A 17724-nucleotide genomic window follows, 5' to 3' on the forward strand; every position below is an offset into this window, starting at 1 on the left:
ACTGTGGACAACCCCGGTCCTCGGAGGCAGGAAGGACTCAAGGTCACACGGGATAAACTGCGAACAGATTACAGTCTCCTTGCGTCAGTTACGTGAGAGGAGGGGTCTGTTGCGCTTGCGCAACTGGCCGCCCGCCGACGGCCTGGAGCGCATGTGCACAGGGAGTAGTGAAAAACGGGGTGGAGTCTGACTACCGCTGTTATAGGGTGCTCAAGCTCACGTGAGTTTCGTCCTTCCCACCCCCGTTTCCCTGGGAGACCCTGGCGGCGGCAAGGTCCGCTCGTGTTGACTTTTTCTTCTGGAGGAGGGCGCCATTTTGTCCTGCCCTTTTGTTCAATGTAGACCTGGGGTTTAAAACATTTGTTGCTCACCCTCGTCCTTTGTCTTTTGACTGCCTGTTGCTGTTGCAGTAACTTGAAGTAACCTGCATATGGAGACCTTAGGCGAATTTTTTCTGTGTTTCAGCACAGGGACCTTGGGTTTTGAACTACTCAAGAAGACTTAAGTTCATACAAAGCATTGGGTTACCTTAGGCTAATTATCGTGCAGACCGTCAAGAGAAAAACATACCTGAGCTCAAGATCCTACTGCCCAGCTTTGATGGGCCTCACTGAGGCTCAGAAACCAAGCAGGCCCCTGTGGGGCCCACCTGGGCAGGAAAGCCCTTCTTTACCCACTGTTGCTTGTTTATAGACTTCTTTTAGCTTCTTTAAGGTACCCTGAATTCCAAAAGGCAGATTTCAGCAGTTGCTTATTAGGGGACGAAAACAAGAGAGGCATAGTCAAGTAAGAATAGCACAGCACTGGGGCACGGTCATGGTTCCTCCTCAGGGAGTGTGTGGTCAGCTGTGTCTTGGTGACTCCACAGACTATAGCCCACCAGGCTCCTCTGTGGAATTTTTCCAGGCAAGAATACTGGAGTGGGTTACCATTTCCTTCTCTAGGGGATCTTCCTGACCCAGGGATTGAACCCCTGTTGCTTGCTTTGGCAAACTTGGTCTTTACCACTAACATCACCTGAATATACGTAGTATTTATGAGTTCTATGGGAATTAGGCCCTGCTCAGATAGAGAATGGTAACTTAAACGAGGGCAAGATTCCTCACTACCAACCCACCAGAAGGAAGTCACATGCCTTGCAGCCCTCACCCCAAATTTTTCCTATAAAAACTTACTCTCTAAAAGCTCTCAGTTCAGGGATTTATTTAGAGCATGGGCCACCCTTTCTCCTTGCTTGACCCTGCAATAAAACCTTTCTCTGCTCCAAACTCCTGTTTTGGTGGTTTGGCTTCACTGTGTGTCAGGCACACAAACTTGTATTCTGTAACAGGTCGTCAGGCCCATCTCGGAAACCTTGTTGCCTGGGACAGTGGACATGGGTTGTATAACAAGATGCCCGTGACTTCTTAAGTCTCAAAGTCCGATTTCAAAAGAGAAAGATGCTCCACTATTCTGATGTGAGGACTTGTGAAGGAAATTTTGGGGAAGTTTGGGAGGGAAAGAAGACAGCTGAAGAGTTTACCTTGTAAGAGAAAAGGGAAGAGGGAGTAAGAAAATAAAGGTCCAACATTGTATTGTTTATAGGTTACACAGGTCCTTTTAAGAAGTACCCTCACACTCTTATTTATTATTTATTGTCCTTACTTGTCTACCTAGTGCTTTCATGTCTTGTTTTGTTAATTCCCTCAGAAGTAGATTTTTCTGCAGTCATCCAAGCGACAGTCTAATGACTCCTATTTTTAGGATATTTGTATACTAAAACAATACATTGATGCTGAAGAACATTGAGGGGAGGGATAAATTGGGAGCTTGTGGTTGATATATAAAATAGGTAACCAATAAGGACCTACTGTATAGCACAGGGAATGCTACTGGATACACTGTAATGACCTATATGGGAAAAGAATCTAAAAAAGAGTGGATATATGTATTTGTGGAGAAGGCAATGGCACCCCACTCCAGTACTCTTGCCTGGAAAATCCGATGGATGGAGGAGCCTGGTAGGCTGCAGTCCATGGGGTTGCTAAGAGTCGGACACGACTGAGAGACTTTACTTTCACTTTTCACTTTCATGAATTGGAGAAGGAAATGGCAACCCACTCCAGTGTTCTTGCCTGGAGAATCCCAGGGATGGGGAGCCTGGTGGGTTGCCGTCTGTGGGGTCGCACAGAGTCAGACACGACTGAAGCGACTTAGCATCAGTAGCAGCATATGTATTTGTATAGCTGATTCGTTTTGTTGTACAGCTAAAACTAGCACAACGTTGCAAATCAACTATGCTCCAATAAAAATTTTCAAAAAAAGAACATAGAAACATAGGGAGGAATGATAAATAATATTAAACATGGAAGCAAAGTAGAAAGTGAAAATTTCACATCCCTACCTTGCATATGACACAGAGGAGGGCAAGTGGGATAATTGGTATTAACTGCATCCTCTTCACATCTCTCTTTTATCTACTAGTTCTCCTAAGAATTTGCTCTTTTTCCTTCTTGTTGCATACACTTAAAAACCACGAAGTGTTAATCAGAAGAATTCTGGAATCAAATAGTGTTAACTATTTGATTAAAGGATGTGTGAGAGGATGATTCTGGGGGTACACATATCGCTGAGGTTTTTGTTGGTTTCCCCAAGAGCCTGGTAAATACTCAGTATGACCACAAGGGGGATGTTGTAGCTCTAGACACTATTCAAAGCAGTATCCTGAGAATGAGGCTGCATGTATCCTATTATTTGCCAGAGTGAAGGACAAGCTTTGGGGTTGCTTTGCAAATTAACATAGCCTGCAGCCTGAAGGCTGGAAGAAATGAGCCTGAGTCTAAAAAGAAATAGGGTGCAAATGAATCAGATCAGATCAGTCACTCAGTCGTGTCTGACTCTTTGTGACCCCATGAATCGCAGCAGACTGGACAATTAGATCCATGGTTGGCTGATACAATTCTTCATCATAACACAGCACTGTATTCCATTTCTCTGTTATCATTTCAATGTCATACTGAAAAGTGAAAGGAGTTGGTACATAATTTTCATGAGGGTAATTGTTTACCAGGCAGAACAGACAGCTAATACCTGTGCATACTATGTTTTAAATTATAACTTTTAAACATTTAATTCCCAATCATTAACAGGAATTGTCTTTAAATATTAATCACTTAATAGTTGTCAAGTGTTACTTAAGTGCTCCACTGTCCTAAATGCTTTCTAACATTCTTTAATGGAATGTGCAAAAAAAAAAATGGTCTCAAGGGAAAAATACTGTTGGTATTCCCATTTTGCAGATGTGAAAACTGAGGCTTAAAGTGATCCAGTATGTTATATAGGTCACATGGCAATTGAATGGTAAGGCCATATTTGAAGCCAGACTGTCTGACTAAAGAACCTATACTGCTAACCACTAGACTTTGCTGTCTCATAATAAAACTGGATCTGATCATTTATCTCTACGTATATGGAAGAAGAGTTTTGTAGCATTGGCCTAATCCATTATTAACAACAGTTATTTTAGGCAATTGAGTTAAAGCTATAAAAATATTTTTATGTAGTTTAGGTTCCAGGACAACTATAAAGGAAGTTCAATCTGTAATAGAATACATAAGATCAAGTTTATATTTTTAAAGGAGTTTCTTTAAACTGGTGGCTCAGATGACATTTTATTCAGTCTTCCCAAAGATGAATATCATGCTGTGGCACTTTCCATCTTCATGAAATAAAAATGTGACATACTGCAGGGATTTGTCATTTTTATTCTCCTTGGAATTTTTCATGTACCTGCAGCAGATTTCAGGAGACAGTTCCCACTTTTCTGTTTGGGTATTAGCTACACTGTATTGGAGTACATTACACAGTGTCACTTCACTCAAGTCTAATTCAACAGAACTTGCCCCAGTGAAGTGTAGGAAGTATTGTGTCAGTGATATTTCTGTCCCCAGGGATGGTGACAATTAGTAGGTTTCTTTCTGTATGGAATGCCTGGTAACCCACCAACCTGCCTTCCCTCTGAAAGGACAAGAGAGAAAGAGAATATGACCCTGAAAGAAAACTAAGGCAGCAATAAATTAAGATAATCACTTTGATTAGATTTGGTATTTACATTCTAGTGATAATGCAGTCTCATTGCACAGGGTAAAAAAGCAGTTAACCTCACGTGGATTTTCATTCAGGTTTGAAAAACAGGTGGCTATTAGACAGGTCCAAGGATCTGTGTGTGAAGTCCCTATTTGGGGAGGGTGTAGGACTGACAAACGGAGGAGGCAATGGCACCCCACTCCAGCACTCTTGCCTGGAAAATCCGATGGACGGAGGAACCCAGTGGGCCGAAATCCGTGGGGTCGCTAAGAGTCAGACACGACTGAGCGACTTCACTTTCACTTTTCACTTTCATGCATTGGAGAAGGAAATGGCAACCCACTCCAGTGTTCTTGCCTGGAGAATCCCAGGGACGGGGGAGCCTGGTGGGCTGCCGTCTCAGGGGTCGCACAAAGTCGGACATGACTGAAGTGACTTAGCAGCAGCAGGACTGACAAAAGCAGAGATTTGCTCTTTATGAAGACCCATTTAATAATTCTTAAGGATGTAGGAGCCTTTTCTGAATACTTTCATTTATTCTTAATCAGAATGATTTAGCAAAAGGAAACCTGAACTAGAAATTGAGCCTGAACTTGGTTTCTAGAAACATAGAAATGCATTTACATATCATTTAAAATCTAACCTTTGCAGGCAGGGATAAATTGGGAGATTGACATATATATGTACTACTATATATAAGATACATAACTAAAAGGAACCTACTACTATAGCACAGGGACCTCTACTCCATACTCTATATGGCCTATATAGGAAAAATGAAGGTCACTCAGTCGTGTCTGACTCTTTGCGACTCCATGGACTGTACAGTCCGTGGTATTCTCCAGACCAGAATACTGGAGTGGGTAGCCTATCCCTTTTCCAGGGGATCTTCCCAACCCAGGGTCTGAACCCAGGACTCCCACATTGCAGACAGATTCTTTACTAGCTGAGCTACCAGAAAAGCCCAGCCTATATGGGAAAATAATCTAAAAACAAGTGGATATATGTACATGTGGTGGCTCAGAGCTTCCCAGGTGACTCAGTTCAGTTCAGTGGCTCAGTCATGTCCAACTCTTTGTGACTCCATGGACTGCAGCACACCAGGCTTCCCTATCCATCACCAACTCCCAGAGCTTGCTCAAGTGCATCGAGTTGGTGATGCCATCCAACCATCTCGTCTTCTGTCATCCTCTTCTCCTCCTGCCTTCATTTTTTTCTGGCATGAGAGTCTTTTCTAAGGAGTCAGTTCTTTGTATCAGCTGGCCAAAGTACTGGAGTTTCAGCTTCAGCATCTGTCCTTCCAATGAATATTCAGGACTGATTTCCTTTAGAATTGACTGGTTTGATCTCCTTGCAGTCCAAGGGACTCTCAAGAGTCTTCTCCAAAACCACAATTCAAAAGCATCAGTTCTTTGGCGCTCAGTTTTCTTTATGGTCCAACTCTCACATCCATACCTGACTACTGGAAAAACCATAGCTTTGACTAGACGAATCTTCGTTGGCAAAGTAATGTCTGCTTTTTAACATGCTGTCTAGGTTGTTCATAGCTTTTCTTCCAAGGAGCAAGCGTCTTTTAATTTCATGGCTGCAGTCACCACCTGCAGTGATTTTGGAGCCGAAGAAAATAAAGTCTGACACTGTTTCCATTGTTTTCCCATCTATTTGCCATGAAGTGATGGGACCAGATGCCATGATCTTAGTTTTCTGAATGTTGAGCTTTAAGCCAACTTTTTCACTCTACTCTTTCACTTTCATCAAGAGGCTCTTTAGTTCTTCTTTGCTTTCTGCCATAAGGGTAGTGTCATCTGCATATCGGAGGTTATTGATCTTTCTCCCGGCAATCTTGATTCCAGCTTGTGTTTCATCCAGCCCAGCATTTCACATGATGTACTCTGCATATAAGTTAAATAAGCAGAATGACAATATACCACCTTCAAGTACTCCTTTCCCAATATGTACTCCTTATCCAATATGGAACCAGTCCATTGTTCCATGTCCAGTTCTAACTGTGTTGCTTCTTGAGCTGCATAAAGATTTCTCAGGCAGCAGGTAAGGTGGTCAGGTATTCCCATCTCTTGAAGAATTTTCCACAGTTTGTTGTGATCCATGCAGTCAAAGACTTTGGCATAGTCAATAAAGCAGAAGTAGAAGTTTTTCTGTGACTCTCTTGCTTTTTTGATGATCCAGCGGATGTTGACAATTTGATCTCTGGTTCCTCTGTCTTTTCTAAACCCAGCTTGAACATGTGGAAGTTCTCAGTTCACGTACTGTTGAAACCTGGCTTGGAGAATTTTGAGCATTACTTTGCTAATGTGTGAGATGAGTGTAGTTGTGCGGTAGTTTGAACATTCTTTGGCATTGCCTTTCTTTGGGATTGAAATGAAAACTAACCTTTTCCAGTCCTGTGGCCACTGCTGAGTTTTCCAAATTTGCTGGCATATTGCATGCAGCACTTTTCACAGCATCATTTTTTACGATTTTTAAATAGTTCAGTTGGAATTCCATCACCTCCACTAGCTTAGGGCTTCCCTGGTGGCTCAGAGGTTAAAGTGTCTGCCTCCAATGCGGGAGACCTGGGTTCGATCCCTGGGTTGGGAAGATCCCCTGGAGAAGGAAATGGTAACCCACTCCAGTATTCTTGCCTGGAGAATCGCATGGATGGAGAAGCCTGGTAGGCTACAGTCCACGGGTCGCAAAGAGTCGGACACGACTGAGAGACTTTACCTTCACCTTCCTAAGGCCCACTTGACTTCGCATTCCAAGATGTCTGGCTCTAGGTGATTGGTGTGGTTATCTGGGTCATGAAGATCTTTTTTGTACAGTTCTTTTGTGTATTCTTGCCACCTCTTCTTAATATCTTCTGCTTCTTTTAGGTCCATACCATTTCTGTTCTTTTTTGGGCCCATTCTTGCATGAAATGTTCCCTTGGTATCTCTAATTTTCTTGAAGAGTTATCTAGTCTTTCCCATTCTATTGTTTTTCTCTATTTCTTTGCATTGATCACTGAGGAAGACTTTCTTGTCTCTCCTTGCTATTCTTTGGAGCTCTGCATTCAAATGGGTATATCTTTCCTTTACCTTTAGCTTCTCTTCTTTTCTCAGCTACTTGTAAGGCCTCCTCAGACAACCATTTTGCTTTTTTGCATTTCTTTTTCTTGGGGATGGTCTTGATCACTGCCTGCTGTATAATGTCATGAACCTCTGTCCATAGTTCTTCAGGCACTCTGTCTATCAGATCTAATCCCTTGAATCTATTTGTCACTTCCATTGTAGTGGTTTTCCCTACTTTCTTCAATTTAAGTCTGAATTTGGCAATAAGGAGTTCATGATCTGAACCACAGTCAGCTCCCGGTCTTGTTTTTGCCGACTGTATAGAGCTTCTCCATTTTTGGCTGCAAAGAATATAATCAATCTGATTTAGGTGTTGACCATCTGGTGATGTCCATGTGTAGAGTCATCTCTTATGTTGTTGGGAGAGAGTGTTTGCTATGACCAGTGCCTTCTCTTGGCAAAACTCTGTTAGCCTTTGCCCTGCTTCATTTTTTACTCCAAGGCCAAACTTGCCTGTTACTCCAAGTATCTCTTGACTTCCCACTTTTGCATTCCAGTCCCCTATGATGAAAAGGACATTTTTTGTTTGTTTGTTTTGATGTTAGTTCTAGAAGGTCTTGTAGGTCTTCATAGAACCTTTCAACTTCAGCTTCATCGACATTTGTGGTTGGGGCATAGACTTGGGTTACTGTGATACTGAATGGTTTGCCTTGGAAATGAACAGAGATCATTCTGTCATTTTTGAGATTGCACCTAAGTACTGCATTTCGGACTCTTTTGTTGACTATGAGGGCCACTCCATTTCTTCTAAGGGATTCTTGCCCACAGTAGTAGATATAATGGTCATCTGAATTAAATTTGCCCATTCCAGGTCATTGTAGTTCACTGATTCCTAAAACGTCAATGTTTATTCTTGCCATCGCCTGTTTGCCCACTTTCAATTTACCTTGATTCAAGGACCTAACATTCCAGGTTCCTATACAATATTGTTCTTTACAGCATCGGACTTCACTTCCATCACCAGTCACATCCACAACTGGGTGTTGTTTTCTCTTTGGCTGTTTCTTCATTCTTTCTGGAGTTATTTCTCCAGTAGCATATGGGGCACCTACTGACCTGGGGAGTTCATTTTTCAGTGTCATATCTTTTTGCTTTTTCATACTGTTCCCAGGTGGCTCAGTGGTTAAAAAAAAAAAAAAAATTGCCTGCCAATGCAGGAGCCTCAGGAAATGTGGGTTTGATCCTTGGGTTGGGAAGATATCCTTGAAGAGGAAATGGCAACCCACTCCAGTATTCTTGCCAGGATGATCCCACGGACAGAAGAGCCTGGCAGACTACAATCCGTAGGGTCACAGACATAACTGAACATGCATGCATTTACCATATGTATATGTATAATTGATTCACTTTGCTGTACACCTGAAACTAACTCAACATTTTAAATGAACTATAATAAAAGTTTTTTTAAAAAGATTGAAACAGTTTTACACAAAAATATAAAGTAAAATCTAATTTATCATTTAACAGATGATGAAATAAGAGAATTAGTGAGTTGCCCAAAGTCACACAGACAGTGTAGCTTCTGTAGTGTAGCTCCATTTTTACTTAGTGTACTTTTTAGAAATCACCCACATGATTTCCGATTAAATGTTCAATTAGTACAGGATCTTTTTTCAAATGTTTACAGACACTTCTGACTCATATACCTACTTCCTCCTGTCTTATCCTCACTCTTGAAGGTGTACATTTAGTGAAAGTGTATCAGCTACCTTTTTAGTTCTTCTGATTAACATTTTCTCTATGTGAGAGGCTGTTGGTTTCTAAGGTTTTAGAAACCTTAGAAACCTGCTTCCCAACCATCAGGAAAGGAAGTACCCAAGTTTCTTTAGGTGATAAGGATTTATTTGAAGGCTAGTTGGAAAAGTACAGGTATTGTCTCAATACCCATAGAACCAGAGTTCAGGAAGAACGAGGGGTAGCTCCTCCTCTTTGGTCAGGCCCCAGCAGGATCAGTCATCTTTATGGCACTTCTGCACTGACGCTGCCCTTTCCACATCTCACTTCTTTGTGTTTGCTTCCCTAATTCTTCCATGACAGTAGTTCCCATATTTCAGTAGGCATCAGAATTACTGGGAAGCTCTTTAAGCATACCAACTTAGTTCTGTAGGTCTGAGGTGTTTCAAGTAATCTGCATGTTTAACAAGTTTGACAGGAGGTTCTGGTAGAGGTGGCAATTAAGGATCTCACCTTGCTTAGGAACACCCCAAGTAGTGTGGTATCTTCTGGTCATCATATTTTTTCACTACACATTCTATTAGAAGAATATTTGAGGGACTTCCCTGACAGTCCATTGGTTAAAACTCTGCTCTTCTAGTGCAGGAGGCACGGGTTCCATCCCTAGTTGCGATACTAAGGTTCTGCATGCTGCATGGCATAGCCAAAAAATTAAAAACAAAAAATTTGAGCACATACCTCTATTATGAATATTTGTATATTTAGAAGCTTTGTGTGTAGTAATATTATTAAAATATGTAAAATAGAAAAGATAAAAAATAAATATAAATACATTGGAATACTTTTTTCCTGTACTCTTCGTGTATCCCAGGGCTGTTTGCACTACCCCTGCTATCTTTCTGTGTGCTTGAAGTGCACCATCATTACGGAGCGCCTTTATTGGGCAGAGTAAAGGCGCAGAAAAGTGGCACGTTGTTTCAGGGCTCACTGGGTCAGCTCATAGGCCGTTCATTTAGGTTCCACGTCTTTGTTTTATTGAGCTAGTGATTGGGGTGGAGTGGGAGTAGTGATTGTGTGTGTGGCATCATGTAGAGCAGGCTGGTTCCTATAGGGAGGCTGTGATCCCCTTCTTCAGGGGCAAGGGGGGATCTGTGAGTGTGATAGCTGCTGTAGGTCTCATGAATATCTCTCTTCTACCATAGACTAATGATCTGTCTCTAAGCCTGTTTAGTTGTTAAGTCATGTCCAGCTCTTTTTTGACCCCATGGACTGTAGTCTGCCAGACTCCTCTGTCCATGGGATTTTCCAGGCAAGAATACCCATTTCCTCCTCCCGACCCAGGGATTGAACCCTTGTCTCTTATGTCTCCTGCACTGGCAGAGGGGTTCTTTATCACTAGCGTCACTTGGGGAGCCTGGCAAAGTGCAAACTCTGTGTAGAGAGAGACTCCACAGAGACTGTGGATGAGGCCCCCTTTGTGTGCTCTTTCAGCTTTCCGTGACTTCCCCAAAAGAAGTCTGTTTTACCCTGGCTGTGCCAGGACATGGGGTGGTGTGTGTGTGTGTGTGTTTGCTCTTAGGATTACAGGCAGCCAGTAGAACACCAGCACCGTGTGTGTGTGTGTGTGTGTGTGTGTGTGTGTGTGTGTGTTTGCTCTCAGGATTAAAGGCAGCCAGTAGAACACCAGCACCGTGTGTGTGTGTGTGTGTGTGTGTGTGTGTGTTTGCTCTCAGGATTAAAGGCAGCCAGTAGAACACCAGCACCAAAGCCCTGGAGAACAACACCTGTGTTTGAGTGATCACGTGTCTACAAGTAACTTAATGTGAAGTAGTAACTGAGTCCCTGAACTCAAATACAAGTCTTCTCTGTGTATCTACTCTGCTCTTGGATATATACATACTCCCAGTAGCCAAAGAGGCTTCACTTTTCCTGATTTGCCCAATTTGTAGTTCCCTGATACTACTTTCTTGCTCTTGTGCACTGTATTGTGAGTAGAGCATCATTTCCATGAGATAGAGTAACCACGTTGGGACAAGCAGACCTAAGGCATTGTCAGAGCCCAGAGTCAGAGCTGGACAAATCCCAAGCACATTTCAGAAATCAAATGACATCTAATAAGTCATTAAAGTTGAAAATGGGTTTCCCACAATCTTTTTTCCCAAATAATTTTCTTACCTCTACTTTGAGACGTTTTGTCTTTTAGTTTTCTTCTGTCACCTTGGGTATTTGAGTGCAGGTGTTCTATACTCTCAAAGGCCGTGGAGAGTGGCCCACTGTTTTGAGCTCTGCAGAGGAGAGAGAAACAGGGGTTTCTTGGATTTAGGGTAACTAGCAGTCATACATCAGAGAAGGCAATGGTACCCCACTCCAGTACTCTTGCCTGGAAAATCCCATGGACAGAGGAGCCTGGTAGGCTGCAGTCCCTGGGGTCGCACAGAGTTGGACACGACTGAAGCGACTTAGCAGCAGCAGCAATCATACATATGTGTCTATATCCTCATTGATAGGGATATTTGAAAATAAATTATTTAGAATTTCATTATTTTCTGCTTAACTTTATGTTATTGAAACTCTCTAGGCTAGAAACACCATTTAAAAAAAATTTTTTTTTTTTTTTTTAATTGGCTGCTCTGGGTCTTCACTGCTGCATCAGGCTTTCCCTGGTTGTGGTGGGCAGGGGCTACTCCCTAGTGTCAGTGTTCGGGCTTCTCTTGTTAAGGCTCCTGGGCTCTAGAGCATGCAGGCTCGGTAGTTGTGGCACATGGGCTCAGAAGCTCCCCTGCAAATGGAATCTTCCAAGACTAGGGACCCCTGTCCCCTGCATTGGCAGGCAGATTCTTAACCACTGGACAACCGGGGAGGTCCACACCATTTTTTCTGTCATTTTGGTTTTTTTCCAGTCAGTGTATATGCTTGCCATTTTTGTGTTCTGCTTTTTATACCTTTCCTAAAAATATTTTCTTGTCAGCCTGGTCACATATACTTGTCATTTTTAATGGTTGTCTATATAATCTTATTCTTCCTTGAGATTCATAACTTTATTCCATTTAATCCTCTTTGCTTCTACTATTTTGTAGGGTGTGTGGAAAGATTTGCTGCATTTCTAAAGACTTTTAGAAAACAAGCTTCATTACAGAACCTAAACCAGCATTTGCTTTTCTTCACTCTGAGGGAGCACACAAGTACTGAATTCTCTGCCACTGGGCACTCCAAGGTATTGAATTCTCTTCTCTGGAGTTCATGTCTGTGGGTCTGACTGGGCCACTTGATCAGCAAGAGGTCTCAGACACCAAATTGGGGAAAAAATTAAACTAACAGAATGGTCAATATTTCCAAAGAGTCACTTTAGGTTCTGTCTATTGCTGCAGTGTTCAAAACATAGACATAGTTCATTGCTGTGATTAAAGTGACTTTTACCATTAGCCTCTTTGCTCCTGTAAGATATAGTGGTAGGCTATAGCTGGTTCATCATTTGGAGGTGTGATGGTTAGCTAAAGCTATTTTTCTACAAAGGGCCAGTTATTTCCTTAGTTTTTCTCCAAAACTTCAGCTTTAACGGGAAAGAGCCATGAATTTTGTGACATAGCTGCCTCCTTATCTGTCTTGGGAGTTATAGACTGCACATATAAGACAATTCATGTACCTCTGCATAATGAGGTGAGTTTTAGAAATCATAAATCTTCACTTAACATGCAGGTGGTGTTGGGTGCCAGCTTTAGAAAAACTGATGTAGTTGCCAAGTGCATGAATGTCATAAATCATTCATGCTAAGGTAGCCCAGAATTGAGCTGTCCTCTGAGGCAGACCAATTTCAAGGTGGTTGTTTAACACAAAAATGTGAGTCTGGATGATTGTTTTTCAAAATCAAACACACTTTTTATTTGAGAAATAAAACCAAATTATCTTCCTCTTCTTAGTTGAAGTCAGTTTTTTAAGATCCTCCCTTCACCCTCAAAGACTCTATCAATGATAATATCTTTTCATCCCTGATTCCTGAATTCTATCAGAAATACATCACAAAATATATAACCTGTACATTTGCAATCCAGGCCATTAATGTGCTGAAAATAAGATTTTGATGTCTCAGTAAATCTTGAGGCACATTAGTAGGGAAAAATTCTATTAGAGTTTTTTTTGAGGTATTTTCTTCTTGTGTTATATTTTACATGAAGTTGTAATTGCACAACTCAGATGCGACTCAAACCCAGCCAAACCCAGACTGGAACTTGAACCCATAGGCTGGGATTTGAACCCACTGTCTTTTCATTAAGATCACACACCTGGTTTCAGAGCTTAATGAAGCTCAGGTTCTTTATGTCTCAGCGTAGAAGCCATTTAGCTAGAGACAAAGTGAAAAGAAGTGGATTTATTTAGAGACATACACATTTCATAGACAGTCTGTGATCTGCCTCAAAAAGCAAGAGCAGCCCTGGGAGAAACTCAGTCCACAGACAGAGAGAAGATGAGAGGTGCTGAAATACGGATTGGGTACTTTTTATGAATCTGATCATTTCATAGGCTAATGAGTGGAAGGATTATTCCAGCTATTTTGGAGAAGGGGCAGAGATTTCCAGGAATTGGACCCCTGCACATTTTTTGGCCTTTCATGGTTGGTCTTGGAATTGCCATGGCACCTGTGGGTATGTCATGTAGCTGATGTATTACAGTGAACATATAATGAGGCTCAAGGTCTACTAGAAGTCAAATTTTTCACCATCTTAGACCTAACCAGTTATAACCAGTCTTTTTCATATCCTCAATGTCTATGTCATTCGGTAAAATTTGTTCCCTGCCGTCTTCCCTCCTGTTTTAATGTTATAGTGGATAATAGGCAAGCATAGCCCTCTTCCCCCAGAAGGCAATGGCACCCCACTCCAGTACTCTTGCACGGAAACTCCCATGGACGGAGGAGCCTGGTAGGCTGCAGTCCATGGGGTCTTGAAGAGTCGGACATGACTGAGAGACTTCACTTTCACTTTTCACTTTCATGCATTGGAGAAGGAAATGGCAACCCACTCCAGTGTTCTTGCCTGGAGAATCCCAGGGATGGGGGAGCCTGGTGGGCTGCCGTCTATGGGGTTGCACAGAGTCGGACACGACTGTAGCGATTCAGCAGTGGCAGCCCTCTTCCACACTGCCTGTTTATTTAGGGCTAAAAAGGGGGAATAAGTAGGGCTTACAGGGAGGTGACCCCTGGGACAGAAAACTGAGCACTATGATGAGCTGAACAGTCTCTGAGTCACCAGGCTTTATCTAGACTCCTGGAATATGGGTTTTAAACTAATGTATTTCATCTGAAAGTTGCCTGTTTGGTGGATGAAGATGATGAGGTTAGATAGTATCTTTTTTTAATTAAAGCTATTTTATTGGGGGATAAAATTTATTTTATTTTATTTATTTGATGTAGTCCAGGTTGGATAATATTGAGGAAGGAAAATATGCTAGTATTTTCAGTTGGGAGTCTTCAGAGAGAAAAATGAAGTTTTGCCTGAGGCTGTTAGGTACTCAGTGGGTAGTTATGTTCTCAGTGGGTAGTTAAGTGTCTGTATCCTTTTGTGTAGTCTCCAGCACAGAGCCACATACTGGTGACAATTCTCTTTGGTGTATCTTAGAAGCTCTTTTGAGGTGAATGTGTTGATTATATGGGTAGCCTCAGTTAAAGATTTTAGGGGACAATTCCAGGCAGAACATCTTTTTCGCTGAATGTAGTCTCCCACTCCTCCACTGCAGGCTTACTACTACTTTATGCTTCAATGCCTTGTATATACCTTTCCCACTATTTGAGCTCTTCTATTTCTTATCCAGATGTTGAGCTCTTACTTATCCTGTGAAACCCTCTTAAATCTCATCTTCTCTGTAAATCCTTTTCAAGCTTCCTGAGACAACTTCTCACTTGATCTTCTGTGCTTCTAGAACATTTATTCACAGTTTTGTTATGACACATACATGGGAGCTTAATTATTTGTCAGCATGTCCATCTCTCCCACTAGATTGTGAGCATCTTAAGGACACAAACAGAATTTTATTAATATGGATATTGCTTGTACCTCATGGGCTTCCTCAATGGCTCAGATGGCAAAGAATTGGCCCACAATGCAGGAGACCTGGGTTTGATCCCTGGGTCGAGAAGATACCTTGGGAAAGGGAATGGTTACCTACTCCAGTGTTCCTGCCTGGAGAATTCCATATACAGAGGAGGCTGGCAGGCTACTGTCCATGGGGTTGCAAACAGTCGGACACGACTGAGCAACTAATGCTTCATTAATATGCCATATCTGACACCAAGTGGAAACTCAGTGATGGAATCTCATCCTTTTGCTTTTTTTTTTTTAACGATTTATTTATTTAATTAATTTACTTTTGGACTGTGGTGGGTCTTTGTTGCTGTACGCAGGCTTTCTCTAATTGTCCTGAGCAGGGGCTGCCCTCCGTTGTGGAGCATGGGCTATAGGTGCGCACGCTTCAGTAGCTGCAGCGCGTGGGCTCAGTAGTTGTGGTGCATGGGCTTAGTTGCTCTGGGGCCTGTGAGACCTTCCTGGACTGAGGATCGAACCAGGCATATTATTCTTAACCACTGAGCCACCAGAGAGCCCAAGAAGACAGCTTTTTAAAGTTACATCTCATCATAATTTATGAATGCTAAGACTAAACATAAAGCGTTTACTTGAGTCCCCTATTAAGGATGCCTGAGAGTGACAGAGGCAAGCAGATATTTCCTGCGTTCTTACTGTGTCCCGGGATTTTCTGTAGATTCTTGGCAGAGGAAGTCCTTTTCTTTCTTCCTGTACAATATCTCTGGGGCTTCTATGTCTTTGTCTTCTCACTTCAGTCATTCTAATGTAAGTGACATTTTCTCACACTTGAACTGCAACAATTATAGCAGGTATGACTCTCAGCTTATAAATTCAGATGTGGAGAAAGTATCACATTTATTTATAAGCTTAAATAAGGTAAGCTCCAATTATATGCTCCTACCCTGTCTGACTGGTGGGAAATTTAACCTCACTTATGTTTCATCTTCAGACCTGAATTGTGGTTCCAGGATCCTATATTTTGCCATGAGATTGGAAGGGGCTTCGAGTTGCTGGTTATTGCTGAGACACCTGGTGTCCCATTATTTGCACCAACCCTTCATGTCCAGTGCCTGAGTGTCTGATCTTCATCCTTGACTTACAGAAACCTTTTGTGAGGCTGTGAATCCTGCAGCCTAGAGTCCTATCTCCTGGTTGTAACGTGGGGCCAATCTTCTCTGGGTTGTGTTCCTTCCTCTGGTGCTGCCAAGGAGCAAGGCCTGGGTCCCCAGCTTGTAGGTCCTACAAACTCATCTTCATCTACAACCCAGGGGAATCTCTAGTCTGCCTGGAGCACTTGCCTGCATTATGCTCCTCTGAGGCTGGTTTATCTTGCTCGTTTATAGCAATCTTAATGGTCTTTTAAATCCCAATCCCCTGTCACTACAACCAAAACTTTTATTTCCTTTTCCTTAAATGTTCATGGGAGGTTAAGGGAGACATCTGTTATCCAGTTCTTTCAGCAAAAAAAGAGAAGAAAAATTTTAAATCCTGCCATATGCTGATCTCCTAACTGACATCCTTGCCTTTTTTTTCACTTCTCCATTCCAATTATTTTGAACATTCCAGTCAGAATAGTTGTTCTAAAACTCCTGCCCAGAAACTCAGTGGCTTCTCATTGTCTCTAGAATAAAATCAAAGCTCCAAGCTCCTTAGTCTACCATTAGGGCTTTTCATGATTTTCTTCACCTTTGAAAGCTGACTTCCCGTTACTCCTTTGTCAGAGGGCCCTGGTCTAAGCCTGTTCCTCTGACGCCATGGGCACTTCTTGACCCCCCATGCTTTCCCACCTCCTCACTACACCTGACTGATGTGCCACCCAGATCAAGTGCTTGCTGCTTCAAACAGCTTGGTGGTTGTTAGCCCATTCCACAGTGATCTAGTCCACCTTAAACCTAGTTCTCCTCCGTACATCCATTTGGTACCTGAGATTATGGTTTATCATATGGTGCTTGCTTCTCTTCTAGATTTGTGAGCCTCTCAAGTACAGAGACTTCCATTTTCTTGTATTCTGAGCCACCACAGACCTCTTCATAGTATGGGGGTGCTCACTAAGTGCTGATTAGTGAATATCATGGCCTGGCCATGAGATCCTTCTTCAGCACACCCAGCCCTGCCATAGTGTAAGAAGCAGGAAAATAAAGGAAAAAGGGGGCCAGTTTTATTACTGCCATGAGAATAATGAGTTTCATTGGTTTGTACCATCAAGGAGTGGCCTCCTCGCTTGCCTCTAACACCCAACGAAGCATCTGCCCTAACAACGGTGAACACATTCCACTATCAGAGTAAGTAGTCCAGAGCTCCTCGGGGTGGTGGGCACTCTAGCTTTGCTGTCCTTTTGCTTCTTCACAGGCTGCCATTCACAATAGGTTTCTCTGTCATGAATGCAAACTAGCCAGTCCCTCTTGAACATATCAACCTGCTATGTTGAACATATCAACATACCTTGACACCTGCTCAAAGTAATTTTCCTCTCACTAAGCTAGGGTTAATAGACACAAATGGTCGCCATTTACTTCTCCTTGGCTGATCCTGGGAGAGTGTCTTCACACGAATAGGCAGGTTGGCTGGATAGGCAACTCTAGCTCATACTCTGGGGAAGTGGAGAGTTTCCTGCTTCAGCCTGTGGGGCTCTATGAATACTTTACTTGCTGCTTATACCAGCTTCCTGTGGACTTCCCCGCCTAGCCCCTTTGCTAAGTCCTTTCTGGCCTTCATTCATGTTGACCTAGTGACAGGGAACAGGCAGAGAGGATTCCAGCATCATCCTGGTAGTCTGACTGGATAACACTAAAAGCTTTCCA

General features: G+C 42.5%; 1 protein-coding gene across 2 annotated transcripts in view; it reads left to right on the plus strand.

Moving 5' to 3' along the window:
• Positions 1–103: 103 nt before the first annotated feature.
• The window catches only part of CTNNA1 (catenin alpha 1), a 343160-nt gene continuing 325539 nt past the window's right edge, over positions 104–17724 (plus strand). The window contains exons 1-2 of one of the 2 annotated variants that reach the window (XM_061424653.1): positions 135–220; positions 11927–12063. The gene's annotated coding sequence lies outside the window, so the exon portion shown is untranslated. Of the gene's footprint in view, positions 221–11926; positions 12064–17724 lie in introns of both variants that reach the window. The other variant, XM_061424652.1, reaches the window with a different exon arrangement.

This window comes from Bos javanicus, chromosome 7, assembly GCF_032452875.1.
Source record: "Bos javanicus breed banteng chromosome 7, ARS-OSU_banteng_1.0, whole genome shotgun sequence".
In the NCBI taxonomy this organism is placed as follows: domain Eukaryota; kingdom Metazoa; phylum Chordata; class Mammalia; order Artiodactyla; family Bovidae; genus Bos; species Bos javanicus.